The sequence below is a fragment of the Sus scrofa genome, chromosome 14 (assembly GCF_000003025.6).
Source record: "Sus scrofa isolate TJ Tabasco breed Duroc chromosome 14, Sscrofa11.1, whole genome shotgun sequence".
NCBI classification, from domain to species: domain Eukaryota; kingdom Metazoa; phylum Chordata; class Mammalia; order Artiodactyla; family Suidae; genus Sus; species Sus scrofa.
The window spans coordinates 115691219-115710749 of NC_010456.5; the positions used below are offsets into that span (position 1 = coordinate 115691219).

The 19531-nt window shown below is 45.7% G+C and overlaps 1 protein-coding gene and 1 long non-coding RNA gene across 3 annotated transcripts in view; one reads left to right on the plus strand and one right to left on the minus strand.

Moving 5' to 3' along the window:
* Window positions 1–19531, plus strand: part of SORCS3 (sortilin related VPS10 domain containing receptor 3) — a 615258-nt gene that overhangs the window by 104043 nt on the left and 491684 nt on the right. The window lies entirely within an intron of this gene.
* Window positions 5163–7569, minus strand: LOC110256653. Its single transcript, XR_002338503.1, has 2 exons — window positions 6060–7569; window positions 5163–5478 (listed from the first exon to the last, which is right to left on the minus strand). It is a non-coding gene; the product is annotated as an uncharacterized LOC110256653 (long non-coding RNA).

Sequence of the window (19531 nt, forward strand, 5' to 3'; positions counted from 1 at the left end):
ACTAAGGATCTGCTTCTGTGTACTGTATGTTAAATTGCTATGCATTATGTAAGACTAATGTACAGAATGAGAGCTTTGTCTTTCAGAAACATAACAGCATATTGGACAGATGAGATTCCTGTATATGAAACCAAAATTAACAAAAGAATGTCCAGATTAGTCAGATAACCTGCCTGGGCTTTGGTTTATTAATTTAATTTCTTTTCTTTTAAAAAATATTGAGATATAGTTGATACAAGGCTTTTGTGTATTTTTATCTATAAAGTTGGACTGGGTGATTCCTCAGTACTCTTTGAGCTTGAAATTGATGGAGGGCTCAAAGAGTTCAGCAGGGGCACGTCACCATGAAAGGCAGGTAAGACGTACCTAGAACCTTCATCAATAGGCTTTCCCAGTAGGGTAAAGGTGGAGCAAGATGGAATGTGGGAGGTACCAGACGGGGTTTGAATGGGACAGGACAAAGCACCCTGAGAGTGGAGAAAGCCAGAGGGAAGAGTTGGAGGCTGGAACAAGCATGCAGAGTTGCAGCTCCTGTGTATCACATGGCACCGACCCTCTTAGAGCGGGCAGGGGTATACTTTCAAGACACACCACTTTGGAGCTTAAGTATCTCATTTTCCAAGCTGCTGAAAGTGTGTTTGCTGAGCCTGGATGTTCATATTGTGTGCTGGTGCCTGGATAAACCTTCCTGACTTTCAGATTAGTGATTTCTGGGACTCAGTGCAAGGACTTGACCTCCTAACAGTTTCACCTGCTTTCAGGATCTGGCCCTCCCCCTTTGCCCCCCGCCAAGATAGTCCCTTGGCTTTTCCTAAAGCTGGCAGGTCTGTATCCATGTTCAAGATTAACTATCCCCTTCAGACCTCTAACTCACTCCAGCACTGAACAGCTGCTGTTGTCCAAGTAAAGGTACTTCAGCCCAATGACACCTCGTGAAAGTTTGTGCTTGCTCTGTCCAGGTGGGTCTGCCAGAGGCCCCCTGACCCAAATGGTCTGTCCCCATATCATGTGGCAGCAGAGCCCAATTACAAGTGACCAGGGGAGCAGCCCACTTGATTTTATGCAGTTAACACCTAACCCTTGGTTTTCTTGGCAAAGCAAAGGCATTGGCCTTTTGGCCTCTGCTGTTCTGGTCAGCAGTTACCCAGTTATTAAAACTAAATAATTGCCATTAGCTCTTGTCCTCCAAGCATCGAAGTCCCACTGCAGGCTGATTTTCAGCTCATTTGCAAAGTTTTGCAGTCCAGGGCTGGGAATGCTTGTCCTTTAGACACTGGGCTGGTGCCGGGGGCAGAGCCAGCTCCAGGGGGCCACTTTCTCTGGCTGCTTTTGCTCTCAGGGTGGCATCTCAGGTTTGGCACTCAAACATTGAACTTCAGCTCTGGCCCCACTGCCTGTGCATCTGTGTTTCTGTTTGTTTGGAGGGCTGCAGAGGGGAATAGGTTTTCCTCTTGCTTTTACTGAGCTGGCTGTTGCTTTGTGGTCATCGTTTGAAATTCAGTCTGAGGGGGTAAGAACTTTCTCTCCCCCCCCCCCTTTTCTTTCTTTTTCCCTTTCTTTCTTTTGAGTTCTCATTTTTAAAGAGATTTCTCCTCTTAAACTCTGGCATGAAAGGTTGGCGCTTTCATTTTCTGTGGGCGAAGTCTCCCTGCACAGGTGTCTGCGTGAATCCCGTGCTGGCAGTTGTTTTTTTTTTCCCTGCTGCCTTGATGCTGATGGAGGTTGTCTGAAGTACAAAGGGAAAGTTAAGATTACAGGTTGTCCTTCTCTTTGATTATATTCTTGGCTGTAGCTTCTCAGTCCTTTGCAGGAGGACTCACATTAGGCTGGGACGTGGAAATGGGAAAATTCTCAGTCGGAGAAATAATTGCTTCTTGAAGTAGTTTGTTTGGGAGCCTCAATGCTGAGGAATAGATTTAGACCAAGGCCCAGCAATGGATAGGTCCTGGATGGGGAGAAAACATCTGAGATCCGTGTTCGGAGGCAAAGAAAATTCTGGCTGGACCTCTGTGCGTATGTATCAGAAGTCTAATTAAGCCCTTGGTGTGTTTGCACTGCTCTGTTGTGGTGGCTACGATATTATTCAATTTTAACCATGTCCAGAGGGCAGTGATCTTTAACCTGAATTCATCCATGGTCTTTTTTCTTTTTTTTGAGAAGGATTAACTACAATGTGGATTTCTGCATCTTATCCTATGGCTCTGGACGCAATCATTTATTCCTTACTTCATTCAGCTATTTGATAATGTTTAATGGGGGCTCCCAGATCTGAGGTAGGCCACAACCTAGACCTGGATGCCATGACAACAAGAAGGGTCCAACTTTTCATTTTGCTGATGAGGAAACTTGGTCTCCAATTTCTCATCTGTATAGCCTGTCTCTAAGGTCCAGGCTCTGAGATCTCTTGTTTCTTGAGTGTCCTGTGCCTCATGACTTTAAAATTACAGGGAGTTTCTGTTGTGGCTCAGCGGTAACAAACCTGACTAGTATCCATGAGGATGAGGGTTTGATCCCTGGCCTTGCTCAGTGGGTTAAACATCTGATGTTGCCATGAGATGCAGTGTAGGTTGCAGATGTAGCTTGGATCCTGAGTTGCTATAGTTGTGGCGTAGGCCAGCAGCTGCAGCTCTGATTTGACCCCTAGCCTGGGAACTTCCATATGTCACCAATGTGGCCCCGAAAAGCAAAAATTAAATTAATTTAAATTAAAAAATAAAATAAAAAAGACAGTTAGGACCTCATGAGGCTTTTGAGCTGCTAAGGTGATCTGGCTAGTACTCAGGGCCTGTGGTTCCTCTGTGGATGTGAATGGAGTTTACCTCACTCTTCTAGACTCTTTTGGACCTTCTCCCAGGCTGCTGTTTTGTGCTTCCCCCCTTAGTGGCCTGACAAAGCTCATCTGCCTCCACAGGGCCCCCAGTATGACCCTAGACACATCTTTATCCTCAGAAGCAGACCCTGCTATGAAAGCTGACTTCTAATCCGAGGTTCTGCTGCAGGTTGAATCTCTCCTCCTAAACCAAGTGTGTTGGAGTCCAAACCCCCAGCACCTTAGAATGTGACTTTGTTTGGAAATAGGGTCACTGTCAGTGTGATTAGTTAATGTGAGGTCATACCATTAACTGGCTCCTAACCCAGGATGATTGGTATCCTTATAAAAAGGGAACTTTGGACACAGACAGACATACAGTGGGGGCTCCACATGAGGATGAAGGCAGAGATCAGAATGATGCTTCCACAAGCCAAGGAACAGCAGTGGTTGCCAGCACACCACCAGAAGCTAGTGGAGAGGCATGGAGCACGGACCTCAGAAGGAATCAATCTTGTCCACACCTTGATCTTGGTCTTTTCACCTTCAGAACCGTGAGACTCTACACTTCTGTTGTTTAAGCCACACGGTGTGTGGACCTTGGTTACAGCAGCCCAAGCTGACTCATCCAGACTCTACTGCACAGGGTGTACGTGCTCACTCAGGTTTGCCAAGGGAAACATCATCACCTGGAGGACAGTGGCAATGGAGGAGTTCCAGCTTTCTCATTGCCATTCCAGCAGTGGCGGGTTCTTGGACCATATTTAAATCATTAGGCTGAAATTTTGTGGAGCGGTTGTCTTAATATGTATTTTCGGTATATTATGACGTGTGCCCTTTTTTTTGGAATCCCCTTAGACCTTTCTTGCTCAGGTGCTGAGATTTCACCTCCTTGAGATCTTTTTTTCTCCTCCCAGGTATGGGTAGATATTCTCCACTCTCCTTTCCCCAAACTTGCCCTGCTGTATTCTAACCATTTGTGCTGCTTTGCTGATGCAGCAGGGGCTCCACAGAGGCTTGGTGCTGTCTGGGGGGTGCTGGCTGGTGGATACCCAGGAGGTGCTGGTGCTCGGGAAGCTTATACAGAAGTGCAACAAGTAGACAGAAGGGCTGTTAGTGGACAGAATAATATGTGATCATAGAGGGTTCTATGAAGAAAACAAAACACAGGATTGCGTTAGAGAGGGCAGGGCCGGGGTTGGGGGGCAACGGGAGGTCAGGGAGGCCTCCCAGATGGGGTGATGGCTGAGCTAAGACCTGAAAGAACAGGAGGAGGCAGCCATGCAAAGATCTGCAGGGGAGAGTCCCAGGGGAGGAGTGCACAAAATGCAAAGGCCCAGAGGAACCAGTGGTTGGGCCTGGCATGTTTAGGCAGGAGGGGTTGGAGAGTGGCCTCTGAACAGGAGAGTGGGGGTGGGGTTAACAAGATGAATGGAGCAGGGTTATGTAAGTTTGTCTCCCTGCTAGACTGAGCTTACCCTGGGAAAGATTCTGTGCCATTGTCAGCACAGTCTCTAGCACACAATCAGTGCTTAACATATATAAGTACTCCAAAGGAATGGTCATAAACACCTGTATGTACACATATTAATGAAAAATCGCTGAACAATAACTGAGGGTTATTGTTATAACAAAGAGCCACTAAGGGTTGCTTCTCAGGCAAACCCTCCTATCCAGGATGCACCTGGAAGCAATAAATAAACATTGTTTGCAGATGCCAAGGCACCATGGCTCAAGGTCATACAATTTATTTAGATAATGCTACCTTGAGTCCTTGTTTGGAGCCTATTAACTCTCTTTTTACGTACTGTTGTAATGATATTGGTTGTTAAGTGTTCCAATTCCTAGCAAATTTAGAGCAGCTAATTATAATTGGGAAGCATGTGGGGGCGGGGAACAGACACCAGAGGCAAACAGAGCTCCTCAGTGTGAGGCTGTTAACCCAGGAGCAAGCAACCCCAAGCTAAGACAGCCTGTAATGGAGCAAGGTAAGAATACAGGCTGTTTACAAGGAGGACTGGGAAGTACTTTCTGCTCCATGTATTTTGTCTAAGAAAATAGAGAAGTAGGTACACTTTTCTGGAATTGCTTGCATTTGAAATGGTTAAAATTCAAAAAACAAATCTAATGCTTAAGGATAAGCTTTGTTTATCTGAAAAAAATGTATGGGAATCTGCCTTCTTGGACGATGCCAAATAAATGAAAATGTGATTGTTTAGCCCTTTGATCTTCAAAAGCCTTAGTACAAGTGGGAGATGATTTCCTGTGACCTCCCAATCAGAGCAAGGAATTATTATTTCTGGTTTTTTTCCTCCCTAAGAGCCAGGTGGAAAATGACGAGCAAACAATGACATTATTACGGTGGCACTTTAATGGGTGTTCGGGGAACTAAAGAGTCAGCAGAGGCGCTGCATGAAATATTCATGGGTGTTTTTCTTTTTCTCGCCTCTTCCTTCTCCAGTCTCAGGAGTGAAAGCATGTAGAAGTGCTTCCCGCAGGCCTGTCTTTGACCTTTGAAGGAGGGAGGGATAGACAGAGCCTTTCCCTTCCATTTCCAGCGTTCTTGCTTTTTTCTCATTCTGACATCTTGGTTTTCCAGTGAACTAAGATGTGGCTGCTGCTTCTCGTGTCTCCAGGATCTTGGGTGGATATTGACAGTGCCATCTCGCCTTGGGAATTAGAACAGGATTTTGAAGATGCACATTATTCACCCCTTAAAGGCTTTTGGGGGGAAGGTGAATGGGATCAAACAAATTAGTGTCATGAGGGAGAAAATGGGTCCTGATGGGCTAGTCCAGGCTGTCTCAAGCATTGGGACTGTTGACTTGTTACCAAGTCAGGTGGTCCTCAGGAAGCCCTGGTGGGGTTGGGTGGTTGTGGTATGACTGGCTTTTGTCTTAAGGATCCTTACCGACATCTTGGCCAATATATGTACTTTTCTATGGAAACCCACCCTGTGAAATTCTAAACTTCTGAAGTCTAATTTTCAGAGAAACGTTTTTCTGTAAGATTTTTTCTGCTGAGCATATCCAGTCCCCTTACTTTCCAGAAGCACCTTGCCTCGTCCCATTTCCAAATATGTGCTCCTGTTTTCTCCCAAGCAGATGGCTTTACAGATCCTATCCATACTTTATGGCAAATCTCAAACCACCCCACCTCCATGAAGTCCTCCATGTCCACTCCAGCCCAGTGGTATTTCCTCCTTTTCTCATCTTCCCTGCTACTTGTTGCCTGAATGTTTATTTGGTACCTGTTACATCTGCCTTCTGTTCAGTGGTTTGCTTGTAGAAGTCTATAACTGTTTTTTTTTGGGGGGGGGCCTGGAGCACTTGCAAATTTTTGTGGTGTAAATAACTCTTGCAGTGGCTGATTTCAAGCTCATGGTGTGATGTCGCTGAATGCAGAGTTGGGAAGAGATCTCCACATGTGGCTTTCTCTGCCTGGTAGCAGCTTGATCTGGCACACCACTCTGTGTGCTACCCCAGGACTCTTCTTGCACATCTATCTTATCCCCTGATCCCCAACTTAGCTCTAAGGCTCAATAGTGCTAAAGTCTGACTTCACATTAGAAAAACCCAAGGAATGTATGAAAAATGCTCCTACCCAGGCTCTACCCCAGAGATTCTGATTCAGCTGGTTATTGGAGGGAACCAGGCAGGCATCGTTAGTTTGAAAAGCTTCCCAGGTGACTCAAATATACAATCAAAGTGAGAACCACTGGCCTTAGATGTAGGGAGAGTATTGTATGTCAGCTCTTCTCAAAGTGTGACCCCTGGACTGGCAGTATCAGCACCATCCTGGCGCTTGTTAGAAATGCTCATTTAGAAATGCCCAGACCTACATGATGAGAAACTTGGGGGAGGAGGATTAGACAAGCAGTATGTGGTTTAATTAACCCTCCAGGTGATGCCAGTGCATGTTAAATTTGAGAACCACTGTCTTATGTTTCCTGAATCCTTATTAGAACCATAGACCGCTATAGGCACACAGCTGCACCCAATCAACACTTGTTGATTAAAATCTATCAAGGAGTACATTTTCATGAAGCAGCTATTTTTTTTTTCCTCTTTGTGACAGGATCTAGTGCGGAGTACCTTAAAATAGAGATTTCTTCTTGCACACTGAGTCATGTGGTTCACAAATATTCAGGGATCTAAGATGTAATGTCCATTCAGCTGTGCAGAAGCACACCTATTATATGAAACATAGTACAATGACATTCATTCATTTGTTCACTCAACAAATAGGCATTGATGGCTAGAACCTCATGCTAGGTGGGAATAATTTGTTATTAGTCCATCTTTCCCAGGGATGTCTGGTCAGCACAAGCATGGACTTTTGTGCTTGATCTGTCTCTTACAAGCTAGGTGATCTTGTGGCAGACACTTAACTTCTCTAGACCTTTATTTTTTTTCGAATTTATTAATATGTACAAAGTTTTGTGCTTTAACCAGTATAGGATATCTATCAAAAACTTATATAAAAAAATCATGAATTATGACAAAATAGTGACACATTCTCATTACAATCAAAGCAAAAATAAGGAGACCCTTTTCTGTTTCTGTCTGCAACAGATAGTAGAGAGAGGTTCCTCAAACTTTAATGTGCCTATGAATCTCCTGAGGAGGTTGTTAAAAATGGAGATTCAGGATTTCTCATCATGGCTCAGCAGAAATGAATATGACTGGTTTCCATGAGGACACAGGTTCAATCCCTAGCCTCTCAGTAGTTTAAGGATCCGGCATTGCTGTGAGTTGTGGTATAGGTCACAGACACGGCTCAGATCCTGAGTTGCTGTGGCTGTGGTGGAGGCCAGTGGCTACAGCTCCAATTCGACCCCTAGCCTGGGAACCTCCATATGTCACAGGTGTGTCCTGAAAAAGACCAAAAAAAAAAAAAAAAAAAAGATTCTGAGAGGTCTGAGGTGGGGCCAAAGGTTCTGCATTTTTAGCTAGCTTCTAGAAGAGGCCAGTGCTGCTGGTTCATAGAGTAGCAAGGCTCAGAGGTTCTGACTGATGCAACAAAACAGGAAAAAGAGAGAAAGGGCATGAGAACTGTAAAGGAAATTACTTGAAAAAATGATCTCCTACCTTAAAAATTTACAAACCACTAAAATGACTAAGAATTTAATGCTTTATACATTTACAAGGTGCCCAGCTGTCTGGTGAGGTAGTTTTAAGGATAAAGTGATGACATTTTGTATATCTTAAAGTATTATAGAGGTTTAAGCTAAGAAAGCAATGAATTATTATTTTCTCAAAGCACAGTTAATTGCACTGCATTGCCTGGCCCATTTCCCGCCACCCAGCATTTTTAACCAATTTACATCCAGCAGGTTCTAGGAATAGATATTTCCACTTATTTTCTCTGTCCTAGTCATTTCCCTAAGTAGATTACCCACACTTTAAACACAGGGGACTTTTCCTTCCTTTCTTTCTCTCTTTCTTTCTTTCTTTCTTTCTTTCTTTCTTTCTTTCTTTCTTTCTTTCTTTCTTTCTTGTCTCTCTTTTTCTCTTTCTCTCTCTCTCCCCTTCTCCCTTTCTCCCCTTCTCCCTCTCTCTCTTTCAAGGCCACACTTGAGGCATGTGAAAGTTCCCAGGCTAGGGGATCTAAGGTCTAATCAGAGCTTCAGCTGCCATCCTACACCACAGCCACAGCAACGCCAGATCCAAGCTGCATCTGCGAACTACACCATAGCTCACAGCAATGCCGGATCCTTAGACCACTCAGCAAGGCCAGGGATTGAACCCGCATCCTCATAGATACTAGTTGGGTTTGTTAACCACTGAGTCACAGTGGGAACTCCCACAGGGGGGATTCTTAAACTCCTTTTGGCCACACAGTGAATGGAAGGGATAGCAAATAGATTTTATCTGGTAGTTAACTCTGATTGTCAGGGCTTCCTCTTTCCAGGCCTGAAGGCATGAGTTCTGTGATCAATTACTGATGTTTGCCTTTGACAGAGGACAGAAAAAGTGGTGGGCTGGTCTCTAGAGCCAGATGGACTTAGGTTTGAATCTACCAAAAATCATAGACCCCACCAGAAACTCCTCTCCTGAAGACTTGGGAAGCCTTTCTAGGTTCCCCAGATTCACTTTTCTTTCCTTCTGGGCCCATGAAACCCACTCTTTTCTCTCCATACCTTGGCCATCCTCCTTCCTCTGCCCCCCCTGTGTTTCTCTCCATAAATCAGAACAGGGAGGGGGGCAGTCTTCCCAGCTCTGCTCTTCCACATAAACCCCACTCTCTTACCACATAAACCCAACTCCTAATCTTTCTGTAGAAAGAGACACGGACACCAAAATGAAGAAGCTGAGGTTTATGGACCCTTACAAATCTGTACAGTCATGAAGCTAGTCTCTAATTCCTAAATAGGTCAGAGGAATTTCTGAACCCCTGTCGCCTTATCTATATAATTGGGATAATGATCCTCACGTGAAAGGCTGTCGAGACATTGAGTGATACATAATGTATATGAAAATACTCACCCCAGTGGCTAGTGTACAACAGGCATTTAGTTGGTTCCTTCTTAGCTGGCCCTCTGCACACAGTGTGTACTTCTTTTATTAAGGACATTGACAAAGGGTGGGAGTTGTGGTCTGACTCCTGTGGTATCCATGAAAGAAGCTGGGAGAGTTGGGGTGGGAGAGTGCTGGTGGAATGAATGCTTTCTCCAGATCTGGTCAAAATTTGGCTCCTTGACTGAATGCTGGAGCCACACCCTGATTCCCATACATCGAGTGGTGAGAGGAGCTTTGTGGGCAGTGAGCAAAGTGGCATCTGTACACACCTCTGTCCTGGTGCATCGAATCACAGTGCTTGTTTACTTGTCTCGTCTGAGCTGTGAGGGAGGAATGGGGGCTGTGTCTTCTTGTCCACTCTTATATTTCAAGTGCTGGTACAGGGCTAGGCATGCAGTTGGCAGATGAAGCAGGAATGAATGAATTACTGAAGGAAGGGCTCTTCCTACTGCTGACTGTTGGAGGAGGCTATTTTCCTTCAAGGTGGCAAGTTGGACATTCCACCTTGACTTCCTCTTGTGGCTGCTGTAGAGACCATGATGGAGACAGGATTGGGGGAAGTCATAGGTGGAAGGAGTTGCAGGTGGTACACACTGGGCTCAAGAAGATGTGGGCCATAGGACATAAAGAACATAACTCTCCATTGTACCTTGAATTATTTGCCTAGAAACGGCGATCTTCTTTTTGTACCCTCCCCAAAGGTGCGTCTTGGGTTTCTGTTACATGTTCTCTCATTATTTCAAATAGGCTGACTTCCTGTGGCATTAGACTTAATGCCACATAAATATTACCTGTACTCCAGTGTTATGGGTAATATCTGTTACTTCCTAGGTGATAACTATCGGGTGTCTAGTTTTCCCAGGCTTAGAGGAAGGATGCAAAAAGTAGCCATTCTTTGGGTTCACATTCCTTCAGTATTTTTGGTGAATGCTTAGCCAAGTCCTCCTTGGCCCCCTATGTAATGTGTTCTGACTCACATCATCTTATTTCCAAGCCTAAGTGTAAGCCCTCAGAGAGCTGGTTCTGTGACTTGTTCTCACACAGCCCATGATTTATGTAGAGAAAATGGTGAGTAAATACTTGCTGAGTTAGTGGCCAGTGTTTGTATACTTAAACTGTGCTGGAGCAACTGAGAAAATGACCTTCCCAAGAGGGTGGTGAGGTTTGCTTTCTGAATCTCTGAGTAAATGAAAAGCTTTAAGGAGCTCTGGGATCTCAAGCCTACACACTTGCTGAAATTCAACCTTAAGATACAGGTGAAACCCTGCATGCCAGGCCTGCAGAAATAGCATCTTTTTGTAATGCCACCTCCAGAGGACTTGATGGTGGCAAGCTTTTAGGATCAGCTTTGAAAGTTGAGTGTCACCACTTCTCTTTAGAATTGTGGCCCTCTTCTCTTGCCTTTTATTTTTTATTTCCAAGTAGTATTAGAGCTTGGCTGTAATAATAAAAGATGACCAATAGGTGTCACTCTCTGACTTGTTTTACTACAGATGAAGCAGCCTCAAAGCCCATGACATTTCAGGGCAGGGCAGATTTGGGGAGCTAGCACCAGGGGTTAAACTAGGTAAAGCACAATTATCATTAAGTCACATGTTTTCTGAAAATAAACCTCTAAATGTATTCTCCTTGACCTAGGGCAGAATTGTTGAAGCAGAACTTCTCAAGGTGTGATTCAGAGGCAAGCTAGCTGCCTCAGAATTACCTGCCATGCTTGTTGTAACTAGGTTTCCTGAGCGCCGAAGCAGATGCGTAGAATCAGAGTCTGGAGGGAAGGCGCCATAAGTCCACACTGTTTTGTGACCTCCCTAGGTGATGCTTATGTGCATTAAAGTTTGAGAATCATTTAGTGTGGGCTCCCTTCCTTCTTTTGGGGGGAGGTGAGTGGCTACATCAGATTGGAGTTTAGTAGTGAGAAGGTGGAGAACAGGCAGTTTTTGAGAAATCTAGGAGTATTATATTAAAAACCTCAGCACCCTACTTTTCTTATTTGTAAATTTTATTTTATAATGCAAAGAATGTTTCAAGAGAAGTTGTGCTTGCCATGGGGCCAGGGAAAGCCAGAGGAAGTGGGAGTTCTTGATGCATAGGAAGGAAAAAAAAATCTTTTTGCTCATCTCATTTTTTGTTTTCTTCAACAGTGTGGTATCCATGGTCACCAAACAGAACACCTATATAATAAGCCATCAGGGCGCTTGAAGGCGACAGTAGAGTTTAGTTCTCTTGTGGTTCTTATTAATCATTCAGTGCTTATTGAGCTTCTGCTGATGGAGAATTTGCTATTCATGAGCTTCATGAGTTAGGGTCACCCCTTGCTCCCTCCAACCTACTTTTCTATGCAAGAAGCATCTGCTTCTCTGCCTAATTGGAGGCCCTCCTATCCCTAGATGACACTGGACCTGACGTGGAAGCAAAATGCGCGTGGCACAGAGCGGTAGACGAGTGGGTAAGGACCTGGGCACAGGCAGTGAGGGCCAAGGGCAGTGCGTGGAGTCATACTGACCATGCAGACAGAATTTACATGGCCTGAGAGAGCAGCTCACCTCAAGGACCCTGTGGAGCCTTGGCAGTGGGCTTCCCTTTGTCACTTCCGCTCTCCCTGCCCTATGAACTCCAACCTCCCACCTCGCCTGCTTTCTGGAGTGACAGAGAGATGGTGAAAGAACCACCAGTTTACTTGCACTTAAGGAAGTGGATCTCTCAGGGATTTAAGAAACCTTGTTGGCTTCACCAGGAATGAGGGAGTTACCACTGTGGGCTCTTTATGATGCTGCAGGGAGAGCACTGAGAGTGGGAGCAATGACACCCCTTGGGGCCCTCCATTGCTACTAGTGTATAGCCAGAGGAAAAGCCAAGGTGAAGCCAGTTCACAGGGCTGGCTCTGGAAGCCACCCCTGGCGCTGTGCCCACAGGGTTGCCACCAGCTGTTTCTATTTCTGGAAGCAGTTTTAGAACAGAAGTATATGGTGAGATATTTAGAGCACTGCGGTGGATGTTCCTACCCCTAGGAGTGATGCCAGACTTGGTCCCTGTGCTAGGGAGTGTGCCCACATGTGGTGAAATTCCTGCTGAGGACCTGGGGGCTGGGTGCAAGGGTTAGCATGCGATGGAAGAGGCTGGCAGCCCTTACCAGGGTTCCAGTCTGGTACCTAAAGGAAGTGGGGGGAGTCTCTGGGATGACTTATTAGACCAAAGGGAGATCCACCAAGGGTTGGCACCTAGTCTCCTGGAGGTCTTTGGTCACAGCCAGAGGGGTGTTTAGCTGCTGGGGTCTGAGGCAGGGCTGTGTGCACTGACTTGGAATCTAACGTCTGCTTCTGTCTCCGTGTGTGACCTGGGATAGGACTTGCCCTTCTGTGTATCTCATCTCCTTATATGTAAAATAAAGGGTGTGAGCCTGGTGAGTTATAAGTCCTATTTTTTTTTTTTTTTTTTTGCTATTTCTTGGGCTGCTCCCATAGCATATGGAGATTCCCAGGCTAGGGGTCAAATTGGAGCTATAGCCACCGGCCTATGCCAGAGCCACAGCAATGCAGGATCTGAGCCGTGTCTGCAACCTACACCACAGCTCACGGCAATGCCAGATCATTAACCCACTGAGCAAGGGCAGGGACCAAACCCGCAACCTCATGGTTCTTAGTCGGATTTGTTAACCACTGCGCCACAACAGGAACTGTCTTGATCTTAAGAGTTACCAGCTTTGGAGTTGCCATTGTGGCTCAGTGGGTTAAGAACCCAACTAGTATCCATGAAGATGTGGGTTCAATCCCTGGCCTCACTCAGTGGGTTAAGGATCTACATTACTGTGAGCTGAGGTGGCAGGTTGCACCTGCAGCTCAGATCCCGAGTTGATGTGGCTGCAGCTGCAGCTCTGATTTTACCCCAAACCTCGGAACTTCCATATGCCACAGGTCTTGCCATTAAAATACAATACAATATAACAAAATTAAATGAGTTACCAGCTTTTGTCAGATGGTTCTTCTCTTGGGGGTTGTTTGGGATAATGAGAACAGTGGCTGCTATATCATCAATTGGGGCAATGATTGTTGCAACAGTGTTTGCTGCCCAGTCATGAAACAGGCTGCCTAAAGGGGTGATGAGCTCCTTGTCACTAGAGGTATTCAAGCAGAAGTCAAAGGATACTTTCCAGTGATTCCAAGATAACATCATCAGCGTTATCTAATTATTAAAAAATTTATTTTTGGACTCCACTTCCTGAAATTTGACAGGCTTGGGATCTGACCTGGGAATTTGCCTGAAAAACAAGTCAGAATCAGTGTGCTTCTATAGAGATACCAAAAAAGTCTGGGAAACCCTGCCCACTGTACCCTTTGTTGGAAGCTCACAAAGTACAGGAGCCAGATAAAGATTCTGGGAAATCCAATAAAGAAGGAATCGAGGAGTTCCCATCATGGCACAGTGGTTAACAAATCTGACTAGGAACCATGAGGTTGTGGGTTCAATCCCTGGCCTTGCTCAGTGGGTTAAGGATCCGGCGTTGCCATGAGCTGTGATGTAGGTCACAGATGCGGCTCAAATCCCACGTTGCTGTGGCTCTGGTGTAGGCTGGCGGCTACAGCTCCAATTTGACCCCTAGCCTGGGAACCTCCATATGCCGCAGGAGCGGCCCAAGAAATGGCAAAAAGAAAAAAAAAAAGGAAGGAATTGATTTGATTTTGATTAACTTAGTTTCCAGAGTTGAGTGTGGGACTTTATTGGATACAAGAGAAAAGTGGGCTCTGATGATGAGGCTGTAGAAGCAGTTCCATCGATGCTGCCTTTGAGGAGTTTACTGTGACAGTGCTGTCTGATAGAAATGTAGTGTGAGTTCCATATGAAGTGTAAAATTTTCTAGTAACCACATTAAAAATAGTAAAAACAGGTGAGATTACTTTTAATGATTTATTTTACTTAACCTAATAGTATATCCAAAATATTGTTGTTTCAGCATGTAATCAACAGAAAATTATTGAGATACATTTTTGCATTTTTTTTTTCCTATTAAGCCTTGGAAATCTGGTGCAGATTTTATATTTGCAGCCCATTCCAGTTGGGACTGGCCACAATCCCAGTGTGGCTGGTAGGAACCAGAGTGGACAGTGTAGACCTCTGAGATCTTTGTCACTCCAGTGTAGTCCAAAGGTCAGCTGCATCAGTGGCACCAGGGAGCTTGATAGAAATGCAGAACCTCACACCGGATCTATTGAATTGGCATTTGCCTTTAGCACCATGTCAGGGGGTTCTGTGTACCTTCAAGGGTGAGAAGCTGTGTTAGATGTCTTCTCTTCTGATTCCAAGATTTCCTGTCCCTCAAATTCTGTGTGGGTGCAGTTAGCTAATAAGCACCACTGATGTGAGAAAAGGGGGCCCCCATGTGCAAAAGTGGATGCAGTTTGGCTCAGGCAGTGGCCTCTTGGCCCCTGACCCTGTAAAGGGTCCCAGGGATCCCTGGGCAGAGGACAGACACACTGCATTATAATGAACTGTTGGATTTAGAATCTCGGTGCTGTTGGAGTGTCTTACAGGGAGCTCTCACCTCAAGGAAGTCTTTTCTGAAGAAGCAACATTCAGGATGAGAACTGAAGGGGAAGGTAGCTAAGTGGTAGAACAGGATAAGTTTGACCCCAGAGGCTTCTGGAAGCAGGTGAGGCTGGAGAGGTGGCGGGGTCAGATCTGACAGAGCCACCAAGGCAGAGCATTTCCTTCTAGCATGCCCCCTTGCACTGTGCCATGCGTCTTGGTCTGTCCATATCCTCCTCATCAGACTGTGAGGTTCTTGCAGTCAGGCGATGCACCCAGGAACCTGCAGTTCCTCCTCAGCAGCAGTGGTGCCACTGGTGCCAAGTGACTCAAAGAGCTGATTGTTACATTTGGGAGAGTTTTGTGAGCTGGCGAGTGCACATGGGTTGTTGGAAATTAGCCATGATGACAGTATTTATACTATGGAAATTGGTGAATGCTATAAATCAGGGCTCTCATTTTTCCTTTCAGTGAGTCTGTGTTTAAACGTTTATTACCTCCTTCCCCAATAGCTGACACAGTGCTGAGCATACAGAGAGGAGGCAGTGGCGGGGAGAAGTAGGGACTCAGGATGGGGAAATGCACACTGGCTCCATGTTGCTGATCAAGTAGTTTAGCCTCTCTGAGCTCAGTTTCCTCACTTATCAAATTGGGGATATTGAGACAGACTTGAGAGGATAGCTGTGGGAAAGAAGTGCCAGGTACTGCCCAGCAAAGGTCCTCAGTTCAGGTCAGACAGACCAAACCAGGCTGGTTTTCTCTATTTCTCCATTGTCCAAGTGTCCACCAGAACCGGAAGTACTGATTCTCTGTTCGTTTTGTGTTGTTTTTGATAATACTTTAAGTTTTTACTTTATAAAATATGATGTTCTATGTTGTGTTTAATTTCACAAGCCAAATCCCATCCTTTGGGAAGAAGGTGGGATATAGATGCCTTCCTGGAAAGCATAAACTGAACAGATAATTGTTCTGCATGCTTTTATCACCTCTTCTGCTACCCCCCTCTCCCCACTCTGGCTCTCACAGCTCTCAGTGGGAGGTCAGCCTTTACTTTTGATTGAACATACTGTCTCCAACTTCCCGGAGACAATGGGAAGAGATCTCTCCTCCTTGGTGTCTCCCTGAAATTTGTGGCGATCCTGTGAGGCTGCGAGGTTAACCCCATGCCTCAGAGGGGTTGTGGCTGAGCAGCAGCCCCTTCTTTCTTTGCAACCTGTGCTGAAAGCACCATATCCCCAGAAAGAGGCAAGACGGCGTTGTCCCTGGAAGGGGGACTGCTGCATGTTCATTGTTTAAGGGTAATATTTCTGGCCATGGAGCAAACGAGGCAGGAAATGGCTTTTGCGGCTGATTAAATGCCGAGATGATGTGGCAGCTTCCATCTGTGGCCACGAGTCCCTGTCACCTGACCACAAAGACAGATCTGGCCAAGAATCCATCAGTGAGCCTTGGTTCTGAGGGCCATGGGCAGTGAGGAATCACAGCCTGGACATTTAGTCTGGGATCCCAGAACACAGAGGGAGCCCATCCTGGATTCTGGTCCTGTCATTGCCACACCTTGACGTGCTTGTGACCTCGAGCAAGTCATTTTCCATCTGTGCCTTCATGTACCTCTCTGTGAGAAGGATGGTTTTGAACTGGTGATCACCAAGGTCCCTCTCAGCACTGAGATTCTGTGGTTTTACGAACTTCACAAGCAGGCGGAGACATTCCTGTTAGGCTTGTTTTATATTCCGAGTCCCAAGGATATATTTCTAATGGACTGTACTCCAGAGACTCTAATTATTTCTTGTTAGCTGAGAATAATTTTAACAAGTGGCAGTAAGCTATGAGGAGCTTGGTATATGTGTGTGTTCATTTTAGAGTGTTCCTGGAATTCAGTTTACTCAACAAGCATTTGTTGAATGTCCACTCTTGGAATGAAATATTTGCACAGGAAGCAACAGGAATTTGTTTTGGAATCCTGGGTTTCGATCTCTGATTTTCTATTTTTTTAGCTGTGGCCTTGGGCTCTGAGTCTCAGTTTCTCCACCTGTAAAATGGGAGCAGAGAGAGACCATCTTCATTGAGGAATCCATGAAAGCATGTGTGTAGAGCACATCAATGTGATAAATGTGATCCCTTTCCTTGTTAGATGTCAGAATTTGATTTGGTGTTAAGAATACAAAGACACATGGAAGTCAGGAGGTTTTAACTTGTAAGACATCTCCTGAACTTTAGGCTGCACTTGAGGTAGGAATGCAGTGATCAGGGCCACAGCAAAGAGGTGGTCAGCACATGGAGTCATGGACTAGAAAACCTGGAGTTCCCATTGTGGCTCAGTGGTTAACAAACCCGAATGGTATCCACGAGGACATGAGTTCAATCTCTGGCCTCGCTCAGTGGGTTAAGGATCCAGCATTGCTGTGAGCTGTGGTGTAGGCCAAAGATGTGGCTCGGGTCTTGCATTACTGTGGCTGTGGTGTAGGCTGAAAGCTACAGCTCTGAGATTCCACCCCTAGCCCGGGAACCTCCATTTGCCACAGGTGCAGCCCTAAAAAGACAAAAAGACCAAAAAGAAAAAAAAATAAGTAGAAAACCTTTGGCCAGGGTGCCCCTGGTGACAGTCCGGAAATACAGACACAGTGCAGCTGGGACCAGTTCTGCAAAGACAGAATGACAGACTTCAGTGCTCCATCGGGCTTAGGCATGGCACTTAGACCGTCTCCCTCTTGGCAGCACTGTACTTGAAGTTTTCCAGCTGGAACAGCCTTGGCATTTATGTTTCCAGTGTTGGCCTGGTACCATGGTGGTGGTGGTGCATGGTGAGATTCTGCAGATAAGACAAACAGCCCCTGAAGCCAGGAGTCCCCACTTAGCTGGGAGACAAGGCATGCTCACTTGAATAACAAGTAGCTAGAGGCGGCATGGCGTCTGACCCTGGCAAGTGCAAGGTCATGTAGCGCTTTCTCTCCTGGCCATCTTTCTTTCCTTTTCTTTCAGTACATAAGTAGATATTGAACACTAGCTGGTGTCAAGTGCCAAGTGTCTTGGAGTGACTGAACCTGGTACTTGCCTCTGGAAGATTCTGGTCTGATGGGGAGGCAGACATATAAACTGCTAAGCTCAGCAAATTATTATTGGTACCAAGGCTGTTGACAGAGTATGGGAGCCAAGGTAGAGGGTATGAGATGACAGTTTGCTCGGGTGTGAGATGCATGGGGTTATACCAAGGCATACAAAGAAGGGGTTCAGGGGAGTCCACAGTGGTCGGGGGAGATTTTCTGGAGGAAATGAGTCTGTGCTGTCTCCTCAAGTCTTCCTTCAGGCCATAGTCTGCCAATACTCCCCAAGGTTGGGGAATTCTCCTGGCTATTTTGAATTCTTTCTACTCAGCCAGCTAGTACGTTTGCCAGATATTGTATTGCAAGGGTGGTTGGCATTGGCATGAAGCCCTCATCTGAAAGTCAACTGCATTTGCCTTTTGAAAATAGGACAAGACATTTATACTTAATATTTGGGTATTTTTGTTGTTGGCTGTTTTTATTTTTTAACTTTTTTTTTCCCAGTCACATTCTGCTTGTGAAATAAGATTAATTTGAAATGGAATTAAGTATGTTCCATGCAGGACACTCTTGCCAAATAATTACATCAAATACAGTTTGTAAGGAAGCTTGCCTTTTTGTCTTTTCTTAAAGGGCAGTCCAGAATCCAAACATACACCCACCTCTGCAAACCAGCCTCCACTTGGGTCTCTCCCCAAGATCGCTGTATCAGCTCATCCATCTCTGAGATCCTGGGTCAGGCAAAATTGTAATAACCTTATATCTCAGGACTTAGAGAACTTTTCTGTACTGTCTTCGCTGAAAGGTATCAGCTTTAATAAAAATAAAGGCACCTGGACTTACTCAGCAGCAAAGGAAAGAAATAAAGCCTCACAAAGCCATGCATAGTTCCTCTTTGTCATATGGCAACAGATACAGGGAAGAACCTTCCAGGAGGGAGAGATAGAAATGGTTTTGAGTGAGGGAGGAAGTGGACGTGTTCGGGAGCAGAGGCTGTTCTGGGTTCATGGCACGTTCCAGGTCACGTGGTGCTGTGACGTTGCAGAGGTCTGTGGCTGTGCCCTCCTTCGGGAGCCCAGGGTCAGGCTGCCCTCTGGCCCTGCCTTCTCACAGTTAGGAAAATTGGTTGGACATGAGTCCTCCTTTGAAGAAATCAGAACTCAAGGTGACCCTAGAAATATTCTTGCTCAACCTGTTCATTTTGCAAATGAGGAAACTGAAACCCAGTCCTGGAAATTCATCATGGGTGTATGAGAATCTGTGACGGCCCACAAGGATGGCTGCAGAGATGAGCACTGGGTGGGTCGGTGGGAGGGAACCCTGCACTCTGGATTCCCAGGCTCTACCCTCCCACTGTTCCAGTCTTTCTTGCTTTAGTGGGGTGAGGGGTATGAGCTGACCAAAGACTGCAAGTCTCTGCAGGCAATGGCTTTGCTTTCATAACCTATTCTTTCTGCCTGCCCTGTACCCCCCCATTTCAGTGGCTTTCAACCAGGGGTAATTTTGCCTCCCATACAATAAAGTCTGGTGACATTTGTCATAACTGGGAGAGCATGCTGCTGTGGGTAGAGGCCAAGGAGGCTATTACACACCCTGCAACACACAGGACAACCCCCCAGAGAAAAGAATGATCCAGC